Source organism: Budorcas taxicolor, chromosome 2, assembly GCF_023091745.1.
Source record: "Budorcas taxicolor isolate Tak-1 chromosome 2, Takin1.1, whole genome shotgun sequence".
In the NCBI taxonomy this organism is placed as follows: Eukaryota; Metazoa; Chordata; class Mammalia; order Artiodactyla; family Bovidae; genus Budorcas; species Budorcas taxicolor.
The window spans coordinates 63,073,995-63,096,576 of record NC_068911.1 but is presented as its reverse complement, the minus strand read 5'-3'; the positions used below and the strand labels follow the sequence as shown (position 1 = coordinate 63,096,576).

At 38.7% G+C, this 22,582-nt stretch overlaps 1 protein-coding gene across 2 annotated transcripts in view; it reads left to right on the top strand.

Annotated features, from left to right (window-relative positions):
* RBM45 (RNA binding motif protein 45) overlaps window positions 1-9,210 on the top strand; it is a 37,404-nt gene extending 28,194 nt beyond the window's left edge. The window contains exon 11 of one of the 2 annotated variants that reach the window (XM_052664127.1): window positions 9,115-9,210. The gene's annotated coding sequence lies outside the window, so the exon portion shown is untranslated. Of the gene's footprint in view, window positions 1-799; window positions 934-9,114 lie in introns of those variants that run through there. The other variant, XM_052664119.1, reaches the window with a different exon arrangement.
* Window positions 9,211-22,582: the final 13,372 nt, after the last annotated feature.

Genomic DNA, 22,582 nt, shown 5'->3' with positions numbered 1-22,582 from the left:
AACAATAGCATATATTGAACTCTATGTCACTGCTGTTCTAAGCACTTGTAAGCATTTTCCCACTTAGCTGTCATAACAGTTCTATAAAATTAATACTGTAAAGAACAGGGAGATGAACTGAACTTCTGCTAGGACACAAGAAAAGGTACTGGAGCTTGAATTCACAGGAAGCAAGATTCCATGTTCTGATTTAAGTTTATATACTGTTTAACTCAACCACTGTTCTTTGTTTAAGAATGAAGTGTAAAACCTTTATTGTATAAATGGAGCATGAAGAGAGAATTTTATTCCATTGTATGACCCCTTGAGAAAGTGAATGGAAAAAAAATAGAGGAGCCTAACTGAGATGGAAGCAAGAAAGCAAAGGATTACAGGTGGCAGGAAAAAGCGAATGACTCAGTGGTTTGGGGTTCAAGGGACACAGTGAAGTGGAGAAGACTTCCTTCCACTTAGGTAGCTTAGTCTAATTATGTATTTTGAAAAAATGTTGTAACATGGAGTCAGATGCCACTGGGGTAAAGCAGGTTGGTTGCTTCCAAATCTACCACTTTCAAAGGACTCGCCAGAACCAAAGAATTCACCTCTTCTGTTCCCCTTAATTTGTCCACACTTTATTCTCCTTCTTTTGTTTGTTTTACAAGATCACTTTGCCTTGTTTTGGAGATTAAGTTACAGTGCAGTGCACAAGTCATAAATGTAGGGTTCAGTAAGTTTTGACAGGTGAATACATTCGTGTAACTCACTGTAAGATACTGTTCCCATAGATCCCTTACAAGTCTACATTTCCTTTTTTTTAAAGTTTCACATATTTATTACTGAGCCTCATAGACTGCTAGTGAAGAAACCGGAAACATCAGGAGCCAAGCATCCCATCTCCCCCATAAGCTGTTCAGACAGTAGTGATGTTCTCACCGTGACTTGGTTGCTTAATACGCAAGTGATCTTAACACACAGCATGTGTACCACTTTATATCGGAGGCTTTTTGTAGACCTAGCTTGGTTCTTCTCCAGTGTCTTTTGGAGTTGTACCTGATTTTATTACGAGTTTTCATTCAAATCCATTGAGGAATGGGACAATTCTGCTTTTGTTTCTTTGCCTGGAAGCACTTGATCCTGCAAGTCTTGTGAAGACATGGTGATGAGCGAGCTCCCACGTCTCCACTTCGTGCAAGCAGAGGTACTGTCTCTCTCTTCAGGAAGGTGTATACAGTGAACAGGCTTAGGAAACAGTCTCCTGGAGCAAAAGGCGATTGGTTTACTGTCCGATATAATAATGTCTCCTTCCAGGGCAAAGGACAGGCAGACTTATTACCCTTTATAAAAGACTTAGGTTCCCTTACCTTGAGGTTCTTCAGTTCTGTCATAAAAACATAATCATTGAAATAAAAAACTTAATGGGCAATCTAGACTGTATACAGTCTTTATATTAGAAGGCATTATGAAAAAACTACTCCAAAATACAACAGAAAGAGATATTTAAAAATGAGAACAACTAGTGACAATTTTGAGGGAGTATGGTTGTCAAGAACTCTGAAGAGTCTGAAATTTTACCCTGCTTGCAAAATAACCAGTTAACCTGCCACAGTATCATGGATGTGCACAGCATGCATCTGGGCCCCTCACTGTCCCCTCCTGTAACACTTTGGAGGTGAGAGGAGGCAGCTCAGACTGCCAGCTGCACTGTGGATGATAAAGTCCTTTGCCTCTGACCCAGGACCTTCAAGTTTTCTGCCAGCATCCATGAGACTGTGGCAGGTTAACTGGTTATTTTGCAAGCAGGGTAAAATTTCAGACTCTTCAGAGTTCTTGACAACCACACTCCCTCAAAATTGTCACTAGTTGTTCTCATTTTTAAATATCTCTTTCTGTTGTATTTTGGAGTAGTTTTTTCATAATGCCTTCTAATATAAAGACTGTATACAGTCTAGATTGCCCATTAGGTTTTTTATTTCAATGATTATGTGTTTCTAATTTTTCTACTCTTTACCCATTACTGAAACGTGTCCGATTTTGTTTCCTAATGTCTTATTCTTTTGAAAAATGTGTGTATTGCTTCATCTCTGAGAATATGAAACTTTTTCTTTTAAGTTGTGCTATTATTTCAGATTACTTTTCTGATTATTGATTTTGTGGCACTGTTTCTTAATGGTAGATTTATGTACTTCGGAGCTTTGATTTTCATGTTCGTTTTGAGGGGGAAGAGTGGTTTTGTAACCTACATCTACCTATCTAAGGATTTTGCAGTTGGCCAGCAAGCTCCAAGATTCTCTAATCTCAAACCAGATCTTCCACTGACAATTTGAAATTTCTCCCTCGTATTCATTAGTTATTGCCAGCACAACCTCAAAAGCTCAGTAGTTCACAGTAAGCATTTCTTTTGCTCACAAGTCTGTGCGGTAGCGCTGATTGAAACTGCGGGTCTGCAGTCAGCCGGGCCAGTTCCAAGTGTGTTCATTGCTGCGGTCAGGCTAAGGGAGAAGCAGCTCTCTAGGGGAAAGTCATCTCCTGATACAGGCAAGAGCACCGTAGGGCAAGACCCCTTGTACAAGCATTTCAAGCCCCTGCTTATATAACATCTACAGATACCCCACTGGCCAAAGCAAATCCATAGTTGAGCCCCAAACCAAGGAGCAGATAAGTGTATGTGTACTTGCCTTTGGTGGGAGGAATTTCAAAGTTAAAAGGTGGGGACTTCCCTGGCTGTCCTGTGGTTAAGACTTCACCTACCAGTGCAAGGGATAGGTTTGATCCCTGGTTAGGGAGCTAAGATCCCACATGCCTCAAGGCATATATATATATAACAGAAGCAATATTTTAACAAATTCAATAAAGACTTAAAAAATGGTCCACGTCAAAAAAATAAAATCCTTAAGAAAAAGAAGGCAAAATAAACTCACCCTTAACCCAAGACCCTCAAAAGCCTCATCCAATCATGGACTTGGGATCAAAATCTAATATTTTATGATATATATCAGATTTGAATGTGGTTCTCCTTGACCTGGAAACCTATGAACTAAAATGTGTGTTGTGTGTGTGTAATCTTGCCTTCACCCTTACCCCACATGGAATGATGGAACAAGGATATATTAGGTGCATTTAATACTCTTGATCAAAAAGGGGAAGATCAGAAGGTATTAGCATTCACCACTTCTGAAATACCCTGGGAAAAATATAACCTGTCCCTCTACTCTGGAAGTAAGGCGTTTTTCTGGATTAGACGGTAATTTTGCTCCCTGGCAGTGGGTCTCCAGTCTGTTGTTCTCTGTTGCTCTTGATTTCATGCTGTCAGGAAGTTTAGATTTCTGTCATTGTTATTGATCACTTCCAGAAAGTGCATTGGAGAATATGGCCCTTTTCACACTAAGAGGGTTTCTCAGCTACTTTCTGCCTATGAAATGTTGCTGGCTCAGAGGTCTTTTTATATCTTTTTTGAGAGAGATAAAATTCTGTCAAAAACATGGATTTTTTAAATGTATTTGTTTTCTGTAAACTCTACAAAGCCATACCCACAATTCCTTTGGGGACATGACATACTAGACTATTAAAAGGAACTTCCACCAATTAGCCTTCTGAGAGATCCTGCCCTTAAGTTTTCTAGAAGCCCGATTATCTCGCTGAGGGGATCTTCTAGGCATTGCCTTCTTTCAGATGTCTTACTAAAGGAAGTTACAGCAATGCCCTTAATTATATTCCCCCCACACACACACACCCCAAGCTGAATCTGAGGTTTTTCCTGGCTGGAAATCAAGAACTTTGCTTTCCAGATAAGCAAGTTCAGGGCTCTTTAAACCCCTCTGAATTCTTGCAAGTTGTAAGGTTTTTGTTTTTGTTTTTCCTGAATTAGTCTCTCTCTTACAGCACCTTTTAAAATGTATCGAAAAGTAACATGCTAATAACTTTCAACATAAGCCTAGAAACCACCCTTAGTCTTTCATGGTACCACAGGCAGCGTTGTTACCAAATGCAAGTTGCCATTTTTCCAGCTTCTGTAATAATGTTCATGCCATCTGCCACCTGTTCCCTACACTAATAGCATATATTTTACTTTCTTAATACAGTAGCATCCCAGTATTAGGTTTTCCATATCAGCTAGCTGTGCTGCAAAACAACCAACCACAGAAACTCAGTGGCATATAACAATAAGCTTTTCATTCGTGAGTCTACAGGTCAGCTAGAGAAGTTCGGCTCCACATCACAGGTCTGTGTGCAAGTAGAACAGTTCTCCACAGATACTCATCTGGGCTAGGTCCCAGGTTGAGGGTAGCAGAAGTGTAAAAGCACAAGCCCCATTTGTGCTCAGTCGCTACATCATGGCTGACTCTTTGCAACCCCATAGGCTGTATGCCAGGCTCCTCTGTCCATGGAATTTTCCAGAACATTGGAGTGGGGTGCCATTCCCTTCTCCAGGGTATCTTCCGGACCCAGGAATCTAACCCGTGTCTCCTGCATTGGCAGGTGGATTCTTTACCACTGAGCCTCCAGGGAAGCCCTATAAGCCCCACTAGACAAGCACATTTTAAAACCCCTGCTTTCCATCACATCTACTGATGTCCCACTGGCCAAAGCAAGTCCCACTGCTGAGCCCAAAGTCAAAGTGTGAAAAAGTTCACTCCCTTTTGTGTGAAGAACTTCAGAGTTAGAATGGTGTAGGATATGGATAGAAGGAGGGAAGAAGAATTGGGGAAGGAATTTATCACATCCTGTGTGGTAATATGTGAGTTACTGGTTGCCAGGCTGCACTTCTGTCCTGCTTCGAGAAATATACAGCTTATCCAAGACCGTAGTGCCAAGCTGGAGTAAGCAGCAGCTTTTTAAAGATTCCTCATGAAGAGGTCAGGGTAAGTGAGGGTCACCTAGCCCAGCTCCTAGTTGTTAGGCAGTGAACTTCTCTCTTATCTCTATCTCATCTAGTGCTCTTATTCTCTATTCCTCAAAAGGATACAGACTCTGAATTGCTTCTGTCTTCTTCACCACCTATGGGCCTGCAAGCCCATGACTCCTCCTCCTTACCTTCTTAATTGCATTTCTTTTCTGTTCTTGGCTCACAGAAATGTTTAACTTATTAAACAAAGTTTGTCTTTTTCTTTTCTAAGCTGTATATATTGTTTTCTTTCACATATTACATATCACAGCTTTAGATTTGGAGCAAGGAGATACCCTGAACCTTGACCTTTCAACAGCATTGCCACTCAGAGTCCTAGAACCCTGTGTGAAGCTTCTTTTATTTTCCGTGATGGTCTTTAAACATAAAATGTGCTTTAAAATCTCGTGGCACTTAAGTATGCCTGAGTTTAGTGCACCACAAAAAATAAGCAGTTTCTTGAAAGGTGGACAAGATGTTCAAATTCAGTACATTTTAAAAAAATGATCAGGAAAATTATATAAAGCAAAAATAGAAAATAGTCCTCTATTCTTGCCAGTAAACCTGATCACTAAAATAAACTATGAATACTTTTAAATGTATATTTTAAATAGTAGTATATTTTATTACAAACCTGGTTACCCCATTCTCTTATCCAAACTTTCATCTGTTGTTTTTTTTTTTTTGACTTTTTATTATATAAAACTTATAGGAAAATTCAAGTATATAATATACACAGAATAGTGTAATGACTTCTATATACCCATGACTGAGCTTCATAATTATTTGTCATGGTAAATCTTGTTTCATTTATAGCAGGGGTTGGGAAACTATGACCCACATATTAAATCCAGCCTACTGGCTATTTTTATAAATAAAAGTTTTATTAGAACACAGTCATGCTCTTTTGTTTAAATGTCTATGCTTGCTTTCATGCCACAATAGCAGAAATGAGTAGTTACAGTAGAGATTGTATGGCCTGCAAAGGCAGATCCTAAAATGTTTACTATCTAGCAGCTTACCAAAATAAGAAAAATATTTGCTGGCTGCTGGACTATATACTCTCATCCACTTCCCTCAGCAAAAAATATCTTCCACGTTTCATTTTAAAATACTTCAGTATGTATTCTAAATGAAAAAGTTTAAGTTATTCAGTCGTGTCTGACTGTTTGCAAACCCATGAACTGTAGCCTACCAGCTTCCTCTGTCCATGGAATTCTCCAACCAAGATTACTGGAGTGGGTTACCATTTCCTTCCCAGAGGGTCTTTCTAACCCAAGGATCAAAACTGGGTCTCCCACATTGCAGGCAGATTCTGCTGTCTGAGCCACCAGGGAAATCCATTCTAAAAGGTAAGGACTCTAAAAAGTAATACCACTCTCACACTAAAAATTCAGTAATTCATTAATTTTATCTCTTCTATAAAATTTCCACTGAATAACAAGTGGGAATTCTTGAATATCTCTTTTTTTTCCTAACTCATTATCCAGGTCCACTCATAGTTTTAACAAGCCACTTTCTTACCTTTGAAAGAGCTACAGACTTTTCTGTATTTCGTTAGTAGTTTATTCTCAATAATTTCAATAGCTTAACAAACACTTTATCTGTCAACCCCAAAGAATAAAACATTCTGAATTTAACAAAGCATGTGAGAAAATTAATAAGCAATAATAGCACAATCACCAGACTTCAACAAAGTTGCAGTTTGAGATATGTTAAAGGTCCTATAAAAAATATGGCATATCAAAGCGATCTTGCATTTTTAAAAGGCTAAGAGTTTTTTTTGCCACACTGGTTTTTCTTTTCTTGAGACCAAGGAGTTCTCTTAGAAGTTTTAACAAAGTGATTATTAGAATTTCTATGTAATGCTTTATATTAAAATATCTTTTTACTGTTTGCATGTCAGTTTTACAGGAGCTATCTCATTTAATACTTACAGCAACCTAGTTAGATAGAGATTATTTTCATGCTAGATGATTCTACTGAGACACAAACCCATATTGTCTGCTTGAAGTCCACCAACCACACTGCTAAACTGGCAGTCACAGATTTTACCATAGAGCAGTTTTACACAGATTTAATCACCTTTTATAGGCCTTGGCACTATAAATGCACTATGCTATGCATGGAATTATTAACTGCATTGCTTCTTAGATATGGTAAAGATAATCTGTACAGTGAAGATATTGCAGTGAGCTCTTATGAACCTTGACATATTTTAGGAGCTTAGAATTTCAAGCACAGAGCATGTATCTTTCAAATTCAAAGAGCAAAAAGTAATCCATTACATAGTTTTCATAAATTCTTCTTTAGCATTTCTTGTACATGCTTGTGATGGGTCCAGAGTACTAATAGAGATGGGGCCTTAGTAGAGGCTTAGAAAAATGGCTGATTTCACAGTTAGGGGGCTTCCCTTGTGGCTCAACTGGTAAAGAATCTGACTGCAATGCTGGAGACCTGGGTTCGATCCCTGGGTTGGGAAGATCCCCAAGAGCTTCCCTTGCAGCTCAGACAGTAAGGAGTCTGCCTGCAATGCAGGAGACCTAGGTTCGATCCCTGGGTCAGGAAGATCCCCTGGAGAAGGGAATGGCAACCCACTCCAGTACTCTTACCTAGAAAACCCCACGGATGGAGGAGCCTGGCAGGTACAGTCTATGGGGTTGCAAAGAGTCAGACATGACTGAGCAACTTCACTTTCACTTCACAGTTAGGGCAGAGGAAATACAAGTAAACCTGGAACATCTTTTTGTGCTTAAAATTAAGGAAATGCCCTTCAAAATGATGAAGGGGACCATGTCAAAAGAAAACATAAATCAACTTGAAGTGAATCCCCCTAGATAAGTCTGGAACAATTTGAGCACCAAAATAACTAATAACAGTAATAAGTTATAACCCATTGAGTGAAATATGAATCTGAGTCATACTGATATAAATAAGTTGTAAGTTTGAAAAGAATGAGACACTTACATGGCCTCAAAGTACCTGCCTATAAAATACTTATGGATTAAAAAGGGAAATGGGGTTACTTCATAATAGAGAGGCCTGGAAGACATTATTTTAATCAAATGATCAAAGTGAGCACCCTAGTAATCAAGTAATCAGACAAACTAAGAATGTGGAACCCTCCTTCCCACAATAGGAGATACCACTTTATCACATCTATGAGATTTCCTGCCAAAGGGGCATAATCTTTTAGGGTGACATTAGAGCCACAGTGGGAACATTCTAAAAATTACTTACCTATGATCTTCAAAAGTGTCAAAGTCATGAAAATCAAGGAAAGATGGAGGAACTGTTCCAGACTGAAGACTTCTAAAGAGACATAGAACTAACTACAACACTTAATTCTGGACTAGACCCTTGTGCTATAAATGGCAGTGAAACATCTGGTAACACTTGAACAGGGTTGGAAAGTTATGACCAACCTAGACAGCATATTCAAAAGCAGAGACATTACTTTGCCAACAAAGGTTCGTCTAGTCAAGGCTATGGTTTTTCCAGTGGTCATGTATGGATGTGAGAGTTGGACTGTGAAGAAAGCTGAGTGCCGAAGAATTGATGCTTTTGAACTGTGGTGTTGGAGAAGACTCCTGAGAGTCCCTTGGACTGCAAGGAGATCCAGCCAGTCCATTCTGAAGATCAGCCCTGGGATTTCTTTGGAGGGAATGATGCTGAAGCTGAAACTTGAGTACTTTGGCCACCTCATGCGAAGAGTTGACTCGTTGGAAAAGACTCTGATGCTGGGAGGGATTGGGGGCAGGAGGAGAAGGGGATGACAGAGGATGAGATGGCTGGATGGCATCACTGACTCGATGGACATGAGTTTGAGTGAACTCCGGGAGTTGGTGATGGACGCCAGGAAGGCCTGGTGTGCTGCGATTCATGGGGTCGCAAAGAGTCGGACACGACTGAGCGACTGAACTGAACTGAAGGATTAGATGGTAGTAATGTATCAATGCTAGTTTCCTCATCTTAATTGGTTGTATTATGGTGAGATAAGAGAATGTCCTTGTACATAGGAAATACACACAATAGTATTGAAGGGTAATGGGGCAGTAGGTTGGGAACTTACTCCCAAATTATTCAAATAGCAAAAATTCTTAGTACTCTTTTTTCAAGCATCCTGTATGATTGACATTGATTCAAAATGAAAGGATTTTTTATGAAGATACAAAGTTAAATGTGCACTAAGTTACAGCAAATTCTCACAGATCGATCGATCTCTGTTTTTTTTCCTTTTTTTGGCCATGCAGCATGCTGGATATTAGTTCTCTGACCAGAGACGATTGAACCTGTAACCTCTGCCTTGGAAGCTCAGTCTTAACCACCAGGGATGACCCTGTCACATTATTTATTACAAAGATTTCTTGCTAGGCTTTCTACATGACAAAAACTAGTATCTGAGGGCAGTTGTCTGTAAAAGCTTTAATAATGCCACGTTTGTTTTTCCATTGGTAAGGGGTAAGCAACTGAAAAATAAAACAATAATATATTCATCTATTCAAAGCTGTTTGCTGAGTGACTACACACAAGACGCTCCGTGGCAGGTACGAATTTCCTCTCTGAGGTGGACACTGATACACTACTGAACACTATCCCAATCCCCTTTCAGGACTGAAGGCCTTATTCCCCCAGCTGCTAGGAGTACTGTGGACAAGACGGCCCTCAGCTGTCAGCCCCGTGAGGGATTACCTTAACTGAAGAGAGTTTTCTTCCCTCAGGCCATGTGCCCTTCCCAGGATGGTCTGCATGCAGTCACTGGTCAATGGAAGGGTGTGAAGGCCTGGCCCCCTTACTCCAATTCAAGCATCTCCAAGGGTTGTCTCATCTTCAGACAGTTCCAAAGGGCTGTTTTCCGTGAGAACCCATCACAGCCCAGTTTCCCCCTCTGCCAGTCCTTTCCCCTTCCCTGGCCTTCCCTGGCCTTCCCTTGCATAGGCAATGACGCTAGAATGCTCTTCATGAACCTCCTTGCCTGCTAATCTGCTCAGAGTCTGCTTCTCAGGGAAAGCAACCTGTGCCATTCTCTCTCAGTGATTTTCCTCTGGAGTCAGGAAGGAACATCACTTGTCAATTTTTTTACTATTAAACAAGGCGATATTTTCTAGCATTAAAATTTTATGACTTGCCCTCTTGCCTTATCCACTTTCTGCTTCTTGATCAGCTAGCATATAATGAGGAGAGGCAGGGACTAAGAATGGCTCAGAAAGAACATATGCAGAAGCCAAAGTCTGTCTTGGAAGGCAAGACTGACACGTAGGACAAGTTTGTTTTGCCTCTGCCTTCGTTTTCTCTGCTGTTGTCTTTCCCTTTCAATCCTGGCCTCCCGGTGATCTGTGTCCAGTGTACTCCTATTGGATGGCTCTTCCTTTCTCAAAAGACTAACTCATTCTCACTGAGGTGTTTGGACTTCACGTGTCATGCTCCTCAAAGAGTTTGCAGCAGAAAGACTCCAGTGGTTTTTTTGAGGCTTAGTATGGTTCAGAGCTGGAGAAGGAAATGGCAACCCACTCCAGTACTATTGCCTGGAAAATCCCATGGACAGAGGAGCCTGCAGTCCAGGAGCCTGCAGTCCATGAGGTCGCTAAGAGTCAGACACGACTGGGCGACTTCACTTTAACTTTTCACTTTCATGCACTGAAGAAGGAAATGGCAACCCACTCCAGTGTTCTTGCCTGGAGAATCCCAGGGATGGGAGAGCCTGGTGGGCTGCCATCTATGGGGTTGCACAGAGTCGGACATGACTGAAGCGACTTAGCGGCAGCAGCAGCATGGTTCAGAGCACTTTCCAGAGAGTGGCAGAAGGAAGGTAACTAGTCTGTCAGCATTAGTAAGATGGATGTTTTTGGTACCCTACTGAGTCATCCACACAGAGGGCAATCCTCTTCTCCATTTATACATCAATTGAAGTTTTTGTAAAATAAGTCCTTGGGGAAATACCTTGGGAAAAATAGTATTTGGAGCTACTTCTATTTGAAAAATTGTGATAAATTCTTTACCACAAGCATTAGCAGATGAAAACTTTTTTTTTTTTTTTCAGAAACAGTGAGGTTTAATTCTTTGAGACATATTTCATTTGTTAACATCTATTTTCAGTGGACCATGGGCAATACAAGTCAACGTTTGGGTTAAGAAAGCAATAATTTATGTTTAGAGCAGTGAGATACAAAATTCTGCCAGATTAGGTAGTTTGGGATATCTCTAGATATTTTTTAAACTGTTCAAGTTAAATGTGATATGCTATCTGTTTTACAAATACCTTCATTTCCATTTTTTTTTTTACTAAGACAAAGTATTATTTGAATATTGTAACAATGCTTCAAAGTCTTGTCTAAACACAGCACTAAGCTTGTTGCTTTGTGTTTGTCCAATTATCTCTTTTCTGTTTTTTAAGTTGGCCATTTATTGGTTATTTTTCAGTTTTTCCATTAGTCCCTGGCATTAACAATACGCCAGGTGGCACAGTAGTAAAGAATCCACCTGCCGATCCAGGAGACACAGGTCCCATCCTTGGGTTGGAAAGATCCCTTGGAGAAGGAAATGGCAAGCCACTCCAGTATACTTGCCTGGGAAATCCCATGGACAGAGAAGACTGTCAGGCTACATTCCATGGGGCTGCAAAAGAGTCAAACACGACTTAGCAACTAAACAACACAACAACGAAAGTGATAGCTAATGGTTCCACCATTAGTGGTTTATGTGGGTTTTTTTGCGGGGAGGGAGGGTGTTTGTTTTTTTGTAGTTTAAGATCATTTTATTGAGCAGGGAGAGGTGGGCTGAGGCAGGGCAAGTATAGCTCCTCCAGCCTGGCCTTAGGGGGACAATACCCCCTCCCCGCCCCCCATCCCTTTGTCCTGTGTGTTTTTGATTACCAGGACATGGGTTTTGTCAAATCATAGACCTCAGAAATCAGTTGTGTAAAACTTTGTTTTACTTTAAAATATGAATTAGCCTCAGCTCTTTCATTTTAAAAACTATATCGCTGGTTCTATTTAAGAATTGGGGTTATTTAATATTCCTCATTCTGTGAGATTTTAGATCTACTCATGTAATCTCAGGTATCAGATTGATTTTTATATTCCAGGACAGTTCTAAAGGAACCAGCTAAAGACTGACATAGCTTTTTTTTCTCCATTAGCGATTTATGCATGTAGTGTTCTAATTAGTTTAAAGAAAAATGTCAAAGACCTTTCCCCAAAGAGTTTCCATCTACTCATGTAAGTAGAATCAGATGTACAGCACAAAATTAATTTGCAGTGTCTAGTTCTCATTAACCAAGTGAGTCACTTTTTAAAAGATTATTAGGAGGTTACAAGGTAGTAAAACATGTGTTAAGACTGGAATTCAAGTGAGGATTAAGAAGGGGTTTGAACAACAACGAAAACAGAAAGTGTTTATCGAGATAGGGTAGAGATTCTAGAAACATGGTGATTATTGAAATAGAGTGGAAAATAAAAGCTTGCCTTCAGATAACTTTCTGATCTGTTCATGTTTTCATTCACTAGTAGAGAGCATGAAAGTCACGTTTAAATCTTAGTTTCTGTTAACAGAAATGTCAGTGAAGTCAGTGCATCTTACTAGGTAATAAAATGGCTGCATTTTCCTTTATTTCTTTCATATGTGTTGTGTCTCAAGGAGAAAACCAGAGCAAAAGGATATTGGTACTTTAACATTTTGATCATATTGTAAAAATTTGCATTATAAATTTTATGATTTTAGATCTCTTTTCTTCAATACTACACCATTCATCTGGGAATGCTGACTTCAGAGGATCTATAAGCATTTCACCTATGCCAAAAATAATCTAAACTCCACTGGAAAAAAGCACAGTTATTATTTTAATGGCTGCTTTTTAGTCTTTTTTTTTAATATCTTTTTATCCCAGGCTTATATCTTTATAATTTTACACAAATGATATCATACCACTCATTTGATTTTAAAAGTTATTTTTAATTTAACTATATAACATGAATATTACTCCATGTTTTTATTATTCTTCTGCAACATAATTTTAAATAGCTATGAAGTATCCTATTGTATGGGGCATCCCAAAGAAGAACCTGCTGGTGGTAAAGAAACTGCCTGCCAATGCAGGAGGTGTGAAAGATTCAGTTTTGATCCCTGGGTTGGGAAGATGAGATCCCCTGGAGAAGGGCACTGACCTCACTCCAGTATTCTTGCCTGGAGAATTCCATGGACCCAGGAGCCTAGTAGGCTACAGTTTATAGGCTTGCAAAGAGTTGGACAAGACTGAAGCGACTTTAGCACACACATCCTATTGTATGAGCTATCACCTCACACCAGTCAGAATGGCCGTCGTCAAAAAGTCTACAAACAGTAAATGCTGGAGAGGATATGGAGAAAAGGGAACCCTCTTGCATAATTAGTGGAAATGTAAATTGATACAGCCACCATGGAGAACAGTATGGAGATTTCTTTTTGAAGGAAAACTAGGGATTAAACTGCCAAATGACCCAGCAATCCCACTGCTGGGCATATACCCTGAGAAAACCATTATTCAAAAAGACACATGTACCTGTGATGTTCATTGCCACGCTGTTCACAATAGCTAGGGCATGGAAGCAACCTAGATGTCTATGGACAGATGATGAGATGAGTAAAGAAACTGGTGTAAATATATACAATGGAATATTACTCAGCCATTAAAATGAATGAATTTGAATCAGTTCTAGTGAGGTGGATAAACCTAGAGCCTGTTATACAGAGTAAAGTAAATCAGAAAAACAATTATCGTATATTAACACATATGAGTGGAATCTACAAAAATGGTACTGATGAACCTATTTGCAGGGCAGGAATAGAGATGCAGTCATACAGAATAGACTTGTGGACACAGCAGGGGTAAGGAGAGAGTGGGACAAGTTGAGAGAGTAATGTTGGAACATGTACATTACCATATGTAGAACAGCTGGTGGGAAGTTGGTGAACAACCCAGGGAGTTCAACCCGGTGCTCTGTGACAGCCTAGAGGGGTGGGACGGAGGTTCAAGAGGCAGGGACATACGTATACCTGTGTTGATTCATGTTATTGTATGGCAGAAACCAACGCAACAGTGTAAAGCAATCAAAAATTTTAAACAAGTATTCTATTGTAGATATGACCACAATTTATTTAAAACCATTAACTTTTGTTGGACTTTTAGTTTGTCTTCAATTTCTTTTTATTATGAACGACACCAAAATCATCAGAGATCAAGTTTATAGCTGAACATTCGGGCTACAGGCATATTTCAGAAAGATAAATTCTCAGATGTGGACTAACTGGATCAAAGAATGTGTATGTTTTTCAGGCTTTTGATATATGTCACTAAGTTGCTTCCAGAAAGGCTGTACCAAATGATATTCCGATGAGCAATGTATAAAAGTATCTGTTTCCATACCTTTCCTAACATTGAATTTCATAACATTTTTACAATCTTTGATAAATGAAGGAAGAAAACTGGCATCTTATTTTTCCTAACTAAAAGTTACTTACCAGATTTTCTAATTATGCCAATCAATAATGTTCATTACAGAGAAATAGTTTAATATATTAAAGATTAAAAAAAGTAACCATAATGCCAAGAGCAACAGAAAACCAGCATTAACACATTCTTTGTATATACAGACATTTTGTTACATCTTTTACTTTTGACATCATGCTTACATTAGATAGATTTGTACCGATATTCTCTTCTAATAATTTTAAGAACTGCTTAATTTTCAAATTTCTAATTGTGGTAAAACATTGATATAAAATTCACATCTTAACTACTTTTTAAGTATACATTTCAGTATTTTTATTATTTTCACATCATTTTGCATATAATCATCATAACTTGCACATCTTGCAAAATTGAAACTATTGGCATTATACAATTTTCCCCTTCCCCCAGCCCCTAGCAACCACTTTGTGTTTCTATGAATTTGACTACTTTAGGTACCTCATATAAATGGAATCATATAGTATTTGCCCTCTCATGACTGGCTTATTTTGTTTAGCATAACATCTTCAAGTTCAACCATGTTGTACCATGTGTCAGAATTTCTATCCACTTTAAGACCGGATAGTCCATTGTATGTATACGCCTGTGTGCTCAGCCTCTCAGTCATGTCTCACTCTTTGGGACCTCAAGGATTGTAGCCTGCTAGGCTCCTCTGTCCTTGGAATTTTCCAGACAAGAATACTGGAGTAGGTTGCCATTTCCTCATCCAGGGGATCTTCCTGACACAGGGACTGAACCCACATCTCATGCGTTTCCTGCATTGGAAGGTGGATTCTTTATCACTAAGCCACCTGGGAAGCCTTTCAGCTCCTTTAGTCATATACTCATAAGTAGAATTAATGAATCATATGGTAATTTTATTTATAATATTTTTGAGGGACTGCCATGCTGTTTTTCCATAGTGGCTGCACCATTTTACATTCCCATCAACAATGCATAAGAGTTCCAATTTCTCCACTTTCTTGCCAACACTTGTTATTTTCTGTTTTACTTGTTTTTTATGGTAACAATCCTGATGACTGTGAGATGATAAATCATTTTTCTCTGTCTGCCTCTCCCTCTTCCTCTTTCCACATCTTGAGTCTGCTTCTCTTTAGTCATTAGCTATATGATTTTGGGCCTGCTTTTATGCTATACACATAAAACTAGAAACGTGATCCCTGATGCATCCTAGCTCATCCTTATAGCTTACTAACCAAACAGAAATAGTGCTTCCTTTTAACCCCAGCTTGGAAAATCTCAGGAAAGGACACTGATTGGCACAGACTAAATCATACACCCATCCCCTGGACCAGTCACAATGGCCAGAAGGGTGTAGTGTGATTAACTCGTCTTGTTCCACATTCATGTCCTTTGGGGAGGTGCAGGTTACTGTATAACCGTATGTCACCTCCCATTCAGAGCATAAAGAGGATGAACAGCTTCCCCCAATGAGGAATGTGTGAGGAGGACCATTTATAGAATCACTGTGAACTGGGTAGCCAACTCAATGTGTGTCTGCTACACAAAGAAGCCTTAATAGTTGTATCTAATATACATTTGAAACCTTGATTACTAGATTTCAAATTCTTCATTCCCTGATGTCTTATTTTTCTCCTCTTTTGTAAAAGAGATATGAAAGAGAAGCAGACAACTCTGATAAATGATTTTCTTCATTCCAAGCTGCCTATCTTCTTTCAAGTTCATTGTCTAAAGACAAAGCCTGGTATTTGATGAGGGGTGTCTTGCCTGGAAAATCCCATGGGCGGAGGAGCGTGGTAGGCTACAGTCCATGGTGTCTCGAAGAGTCGGACACGACCGAGCGACTTCACTTTCACTTTTCACTTTCATGCATTGGAGAAGGAAATGGCAACCCACTCCAGTGTTCTTGCCTGGAGAATCCCAGGGACAGGGGAGCCTGGTGGGCTGCTGTCTATGAGGTCGCACAGAGTCGGACACGACTGAAGCGACTTAGCAGCAGCAGCAGCAGCAGCAGCAGTACTCTATTTGAAGAGAGTTTTTAACTAGGAATTGTATATTCACCTGCAGCATTTCAAAATTTATGTTTATACTCTTGTTCATGTACTTTTCAATTCTATCATCTCTGAGAAGGTCAAGTATTACATACCATCTGTTTAAGTAACATGATTTTAAACCCCTGTGGTAGGAAACCAAATTATATAATTTAGTGTTAAATGAAACAGAGGTTCATCTACTGCTATTGCTAAATAAATGTTATATTTAAATTTAATGCATTAATTTACTTCCTTAAAAATGAAACCAAATTTAATTTATGTCAAGGAAATTTCTGTTATCTTGTTAAGCAGTTAACAAGTGCTTATAATTTTTAAAATCATTTGATATTAATACTCATCTGTATATCAAATAAACTTGCTTAAAATTATTTTTTTTTAAAATACATCAAATTATTTAACTCCTGATTCTGAGGACGTAAACCTTCAAAGCCATGAAACAGTGATAATGGTTAATGTAAATTAACTTGTGGAAAAAGAGATACAGGAAAAAAAATCTGCAGCGTCTCAGAGTGCCTATAATGAAACAGGAGAATAAAGTCAGATTTTCTTGATGTCTCCATTCTGCTCTGGATCAGTTTCATTATAGTATTATTAGAAATTGTACTTCCTCTAAATATAAGACAAAATTAACATGAGATTTAAAGTGAGCAGGATATTAAACTACACATTGGCATAAAGCGATAATAATGCTTTCCCAGATAAAGGAAAGATAACTAATTTATGATGATAATGAGTATAGTAGTCAATGTTTCTTATTTAATTATAAATAAATTATAAATCACTTGAAATAATGTCATAACTGGCATATTCTTACTTAAGATACTATGTTAATCACAAATCAGACCTCTGGTGAAATTGGGTTGAAATGTCTAAAATAATGTATAATAAAACAGTTGATTAGGGATAAGGCCAGCTTTGAGCATTTGTTGTTATTACAAATATGTTCACTGTGTTTATGATTTCTATATTTCAAAAACAAATTTAGACTACTAAAATAAAATACGTCATCAACTATAACAAGGCCAGCTTTGAGCATTTGTTGTTATTACAAATATGTTCACTGTGTTTATGATTTCTATATTTCAAAAACAAATTTAGACTACTAAAATAAAATACGTCATCAACTATAATGAAAATGAAAGGAGTTGAGAAATTATCAATTTACACTTTTCTTTTTGAAACTGTCAGTTCCTCAAAAAACTGTGACTTTCACATCTTACTCATGTCAGTATAATCAGGACTAGCACAGTACTTGGCTTATGAAGGCTCTCAGGAAATGTGTGTTGAATGAAAGGAAGAATGAAAATAACAACCGGAAAACAATTAAAAGGAGTGAAAAACATGGGAACAGAGAACAGAAAAGTGGGGAGGGAGGTGAGAGAGGGAAGATTTTAAACTTTTTGTTTTCAGTTTCATTGTGGGTCTATTGTCACTTGGTTAGAGAAAGCACACCAGAGTCCCTAAGACCTGGAGGCAGGGGAAAGGGGAATTCTAGAGGACCAGATACCAGAAGGCACCACGATCCTCCTGCTGGGACCTCCTACATCTCCACTGAAGACAACTGTGTAAATAACTACTGACAGGACAATCTGAGGAGTCTAAACCTGTCCACCTCTTGGTCTTTTTTTGAAATGACTGCTTTGTACATTGAATTCTCAAGGATTTTCAAAGCCAGAAAAGTGAGAGAATGGAGAGTGCCATTCTCAATTCCTCCCCGCAACCCCAACCATCACCTCCAAATCTGATCACTCACTATTGAATATTGTTTCCAAGTGCCTATCACACCTCTTTCAATTCTAATCTTGGGTCTTTGATGTTAAAACAGGACATAATATCCTGAAAACATTATTAAATCTCCAAATTTATAAGTACTTCTCAAGTAGGTATTAATAGATTCTCCCATAACATATAACTGAAATTTTTAAGTACCCCTATCAGAGTCTTGTGGCTCAGCTGGTAAAGAATCCGCCTGCAATGTGGGAGACCTGAGTTCGATCCCTGGGTTGGGAAGATCTGCTGGAGAAGGGAACGTCTACCCACTCCAGTATTCTGGCCTAGAGAATTCCACAGACTGTAAAGTCCATGGGGTGGCAAAGAGTCAGACACTTCCACTTTCATCAGAGTCTTAATAATAAATGCAGGATTAAGGTTCATTTCTAAGCTCTTAGCATTAATTCAAGTACCAAAATAAAGTGTATTCTACATTTCCATTTTATCATTATTGTGATAACACTACTACCAAGTCCATCCTGAGTCTGTCTACATGATGGGGAATGCCATCCTCATTAAGATGCATGCAATGCTTTCGCATTAGTTATCTGATTCATATCAGATCTATCCAAAAAGCAAAAAGTTCCCTAACAAATTGTGTTATACAGAGCTTGGGAAACAAACACTCTCATCCTTTGTGACTACAAATTCGTACAAACACTTTGGAAGACAATTAGGCAATTTCATCAAACTTTTAAAAACATATACCTATAGACAGCAACTCTACTATGGGAATTTATTTTATAGATATATTTGCATGTCTGTGAAATAATTTATATACTAGAACACATGCTAGCCAAAAATTATAAACTAACTAAATAGTCATCATTCAGGAACTGTGATGCAGTTCATTTTATATGTCAGTTTGCCTGGGCCATAGTGTCCAGGTATTTAGTTAAATATTATTTTGAATGTTTCTTTGATCATGTTTTTTGATAAGATTAACATTAAATCAGTGGACTTTGAAAAAGCAGATTGTCCTTCATAATGTGGGTAAGCCTCATCCAATCACTGAAGACATGAATATAACAAAAGACTACCTCATATAGGAAGGAATTTTATCAGTAATGGCTTTTGGACTTGAAATTCAGCAGCATAGCAGCCCTGATCGCCAGCCTGATGGCCTTTGGAAGTGAACTACAGCATCAACTCTTACCTGGGTCTCCAAATATTTAATCTGAGTTTGAATCGTATCAGTATGTGTTATGGTATGCAATATTTTTTATATTCTTCATTTGAAACAGTATTATAATCATTTAAAAATTTAAATTGGTATATACATTAGCTGCATTATAAATATATGATAAAAATGCATTTTCTATGCAACTTACATATTTGTAATTTAAAGTTTGAGTCATTAAAATGCAAACAACATTTACATTATATGCTTTCACAAATTCTTAATGTGTCTATTTCACTTCTCTAATTATTGTTAATGCAAGATTTCTTTTAGCCCTTTTATGTTTCAGTTCAGTTCAGTTCAGTTGCTCAGTCGTATCTGACTCTTTGTAACCCCATGAATCGCAGCACGCCAGGCCTCCCTGTCCATCACCAACTCCTGGAGTTCACTCAGACTCACGTCCATCGAGTCAGTGATGCCATCCAGCCATCTCATCCTCGGTCGTCCCCTTCTCCTCCTGCCCCCAATCCCTCCCAGCATCAGAGTCTCTTCCAAAGAGTCAACTCTTCACATGAGGTGGCCAAAGTACTGGAGTTTCAGCTTCAGCATCATTCCCTCCTAAGAAATCCCAGGGCTGATCTCCTTCAGAATGGACTGGTTAGATCATCTTGCAGTCTAAGGGACCCTCAAGAGTCTTCTCCAACACCACAGTTCAAAAGCTTCAATACTTTGGCACTCAGCTTTCTTCACAGTCCAACTCTCACATCCATACATGACCACAGGAAAAACCATAGCCTTGACTAGACAGACCTTAGTCGGTAAAGTAATGTCTCTGCTTTTCAATATGCTGTCTAGGTTGGTGATAACTTTCCTTCCAAGGAGTAAGTGTCCTTTAATTTCATGGCTGCAGTCACCATCTGCAGTGATTTTGGAGCCCAAAAAAATAAAGTCTGACACTGATTCCACTGTTTCCCCATCTATTTCCCATGAAGTGATGGGACCAGATGCTATGATGTTAGTTTTCTGAATGTTGGGCTTTAAGCCAACTTTTTCACTCTCCACTTTCACTTTCATCAAAAGGCTTTTTAGTTCCTCTTCACTTTCTGCCATAAGTGTGGTGTCATCTGCATATCTGAGGTTATTGATATTTCTCCCAGCAATCTTGATTCCAGCTTGTGCTTCTTCCAGCCCAGCGTTTCTCATGATGTACTCTGCATAGAAGTTAAATAAGCAGGGTGACAATATACAGCCTTGATGTACTCCTTTTCCTATTTGGAACCAGTCCGTTGTTCCATGTGCTTAATAGAACTTCTGAATGGTAACTATAGTCAACAATTCTGTATCATGTATTTGAAAGTTGCCAAGAGAATGGATCTTAAAAGTTCTCATTCATACAAAAATTGTAACTGTGTGAGATGATAGATGTGTTAACTAACCTTATTGTGGCAATCATTTACATATATATATATATGAAATTGTCACATCATACACCTTAAATTTACACAATGTGATATGTCTAATATATCTCAATAAAGCTAACTGAGGGGTAGGTGGGGGAGAACTTTTAAGATTTTCATCCCAGCTCCAGTAATACTTGCTAGAGACAAATGTCACAGTGAAATCCATCAAAACATGCTGCTATGTTTGTCACACACACAAATGATACCTGTCATCATTTTACAGCTGTGCTACTGTAATTCAGTCAAATTGGTTGTGAATCATGAATGTTCTATTTTTTAGTCTAATTTGAACAGTTAATGAAATTTAATCTAGTGAAAAATAATTCATTCTGAAAAAGGCATTCCCAATCATCTCTCAGACACCCAAAGTAACTTTTTAAAAGTCTTCTCCAATGTATACTTCTAAAGGCAAAGACAATATTTTTATATTTAAAATCATGAATATATGGTCAATTCAACATAATTACTATTATTGTAAAAGCCTCCTGTTTAGGATAAAAAGACAAGAGATAGCTTCAGTTCAGTTAATTCAGTCGCTCAGTCGTGTCCGACTCTTTGCGACCCCATGAATCGCAGCACGCCATGCCTCCCTATCCATCACCAACTCCCAGAGTTCACTCAGACTCACGCCCATCAAGTCGGTGATGCCATCCAGCCATCTTAGGCATAAAAATTTCTTTTAAACTATCTAAAGAAAATGAGAGTAATTGAAATATCTGAGTATTCTGTTAATGAGGAAGGCATTTGGTACTCAGTATGCAAGTGAAAGAGGAGACTGTGAAAAAGTTGGCTTAGAGCTCAACATTCAGAAAACTAACATCATGGCATCCAGTCCCATCACTTCATGGCAAATAGATGGAGAGTCAGTGGAAACAGTGGCTGACTTTATTTGGGGGGGCTCCAAAAGCACTGCAGATGGTGATTGCAGCCAGGAAATAAAAAGACGCTTACTGGAAGGAAAGTTTTGACCAACCTAGACAGCATATTAAAAAGCAGAGACATTACTTTGCTGACAAAGGTCTGTCTAGTCAAGACTGTGGTTTTTCCTGTGGTCATGTATGGATGTGAGAGTTGAACTATATAAAGAAAGCTGAGCGCTGAAGAATTGAAGCTTTTGAACTGTGGTGTTGGAGAAGACTCTTGAGAGTCCCTTGGACTGCAAGGATATCCAACCAGTCCATTCTAGAGGAGATTAGTCCTGGGTGTTCACTGGAAGGACTGATGTTGAAGCTGAAAGTCCAATACTTTGGCCACCTGATGCAAAGAGCTGACTCATTTGAAAAGACCTGATGCTGGGAAAGATTGATGGCAGGAGGAGAAGGGGACCACAGAGGATGAGATGGTTGGATGGCATCACCAACTCAATGTACATGGGTTTGGGTGGACTCCAGGAGTTGGTGATGGACAGGGAGGCCTGGCGTGCTGTGGTTCATGGGGTCGCAGAGTCGGACACAACTGAGCAACTGAACTGAACTGAACTGAATCTACAATAAACCATGTAATGTATATTTAAAAATTGTTGACCTCTTACATGGATTCCAGCATACAGATATCCAGCATTCTTTATATAACAGCATGTACCAGAAGCCCTTAATACACATATGCCCAGATAAATTAATGTCCCCTTCTTAGACAGCTCATCTGGATAATTTTACGTGCCAAAAAAGAAATTACAGGAGGGGGAGGCAGGAAGATGTAAGGGGTAACACAGCATTTTATGATTTATCAAGATTTGAGACACCATTATTTCATTTTAAATACTGCTGAAGAGAATAATATACCTAGCACTATTAGCACTTTTGCTAACTTCTTATTAAACATTGTTTAGTAACCACAATACTATTTGGTATT